General features: G+C 32.0%; 2 non-coding genes across 2 annotated transcripts; both read right to left on the reverse strand.

The window, feature by feature from the left end:
- Positions 1-983: 983 nt before the first annotated feature.
- TRNAS-AGA (transfer RNA serine (anticodon AGA)) lies at positions 984-1,065 on the reverse strand. Its single transcript has one exon. It is a non-coding gene; the product is annotated as a tRNA-Ser (tRNA).
- Positions 1,066-2,172: 1,107 nt separating this feature from the next.
- On the reverse strand, positions 2,173-2,254 carry TRNAS-AGA (transfer RNA serine (anticodon AGA)). The gene has a single exon. It is a non-coding gene; the product is annotated as a tRNA-Ser (tRNA).
- Between the last annotated feature and the right edge of the window lie 246 nt (positions 2,255-2,500).

The following is a 2,500-nucleotide window of genomic DNA, read 5'->3' on the forward strand; positions in this document are numbered from 1 at the left end:
TTTCCTTCGAGCCGGAATTGAACCAGCGACCTAAGGATTGCTGTACCAAACTCCTCTACAGTCAGAAGTTTAACTTAAATTTGTTATTTTTCTATCATCTGGCAACAGCTAGTTTAGAAAGCAGTTTTCATAGATCTTCCATCTGTAGCCACATTTACATCAAAATTAGAGATACTTTAAAATATAAACACTTTTTCACTTTTCAAATTTAGCTTGTTTTTTTAAGTGTTTAATTGTTGAAGAAATAATGGGGCCCAAATATAATATTGCAGCAAAACAAAATATAGAAAAAGCTACGTTGCATATGTAAATTAAAATCAACTAATCAAAAATATGCCATATCAAAATCATATCTACCTTAGAACTCACAAATTAACAGATTTATCTACTAACAATTGGGCTTAATTTTGCACATTCTAATGACCAAATGTATTTGATATTTTGCTAGATATAGCTTTAAAACATCAACACTTTTTCACTTTTCAAATTTAGCTTGTTTTTTTAACTGTTTAATTGTTCAAGAAATAATGGAGCCCAAATATAGTCTTGCAGCAAACCAAAATATGGAAAGCTAATTTCTTTATGTAAATTAAAATCAACTAATCAAAAATATACTATATCAAAACACAATTTGTCTTGTATCTACCTTAGAACTCACAGATTAACAGATTAATCTCCTAACAATTGATCTTAATTTTGCACCTTCTAGTGTGCCAAATGTCTTTGATATTTTGCTAGATATACAAACATTTCTTTCAATGTTGACATTGAATATGCATTTCCAAATAAATAAAAGGTAATCAGTGTGGCTGCTAAGAGTGACTGGGCTTAGGCTCAATGAATGGAAGAAAATGTGTGAAAGATAAAAAAGAGAACAGACTGGCATCCCAAATATTTTGATGCACTAATGCCTGTTCTCACTCTTAGCATCACTAGCTGCAAGATTTGGTAAAATTTGAAGAAAAAGAAAACATCAATCTGCACGTAGTCGGCAGGATTTCAACCAACGCGGGGAGACCCCAATGGATTTCTAGTCCATCGCCTTAACCACTCGGCCACAACTACCTCACATGTGTTAAAGTGTTTATTTTAACATAATTAGGAGAAGGGTTTATGTTTTGCATGGTTTGCATGGTTTAGAATGTGTAAAATTACATAAATGGCCATCTAAGATAATCAAAAAAAATTGTTTCCTTCGAGCCGGAATTGAACCAGCGACCTAAGGATTGCTGTACCAAACTCCTCTACAGTCAGAAGTTTAACTTAAATTTGTTATTTTTCTATCATCTGGCAACAGCTAGTTTAGAAAGCAGTTTTCATAGATCTTCCATCTGTAGCCACATTTACATCAAGATTAGAGATACTTTAAAATATCAACACTTTTTCACTTTTCAAATTTAGCTTGTTTTTTTAAGTGTTTAATTGTTGAAGAAATAATGGGGCCCAAATATAATATTGCAGCAAAACAAAATATAGAAAAAGCTACGTTGCATATGTAAATTAAAATCAACTAATCAAAAATATGCCATATCAAAATCATATCTACCTTAGAACTCACAAATTAACAGATTTATCTACTAACAATTGGGTTTAATTTTGCACATTATAATGACCAAATGTATTTGATATTTTGCTAGATATAGCTTTAAAACATCAACACTTTTTCACTTTTCAAATTTAGCTTGTTTTTTTAACTGTTTAATTGTTCAAGAAATAATGGAGCCCAAATATAGTCTTGCAGCAAACCAAAATATGGAAAACTAATTTCTTTATGTAAATTAAAATCAACTAATCAAAAATATGCCATATCAAAACACAATTTGTCTTGTATCTACCTTAGAACTCACAGATTAACAGATTAATCTCCTAACAATTGATGTTAATTTTGCACCTCCTAGTGTGCCAAATGTCTTTGATATTTTGCTAGATATACAAACATTTCTTTCAATGTTGACATTGAATATGCATTTCCAAATAAATAAAAGGTAATCAGTGTGGCTGCTAAGAGTGACTGGGCTTAGGCTCAATGAATGGAAGAAAATGTGTGAAAGATAAAAAAGAGAACAGACTGGCATCCCAAATATTTTGATGCACTAATGCCTGTTCTCACTCTTAGCATCACTAGCTGCAAGATTTGGTAAAATTTGAAGAAAAAGAAAACATCAATCTGCACGTAGTCAGCAGGATTTGAACCTATGCGGGGAGACCCCAATGGATTTCTAGTCCATTGCCTTAACCACTCGGCCACAACTACCTCACATGTGTTAAAGTGTTTATTTTAACATAATTAGGAGAAGGGTTTATGTTTTGCATGGTTTGCATGGTTTAGAATGTGTAAAATTACATAAATGGCCATCTAAGATAATCAAAAAAAATTGTTTCCTTCGAGCCGGAATTGAACCAGCGACCTAAGGATTGCTGTACCAAACTCCTCTACAGTCAGAAGTTTAACTTAAATTTGTTATTTTTCTATCATCTGGCAACAGCTAGTTTAGAAAGC

Source organism: Taudactylus pleione, unplaced genomic scaffold (assembly GCF_031769625.1).
Source record: "Taudactylus pleione unplaced genomic scaffold, aTauple2 ptg000050l, whole genome shotgun sequence".
Taxonomy (NCBI): domain Eukaryota; kingdom Metazoa; phylum Chordata; class Amphibia; order Anura; family Myobatrachidae; genus Taudactylus; species Taudactylus pleione.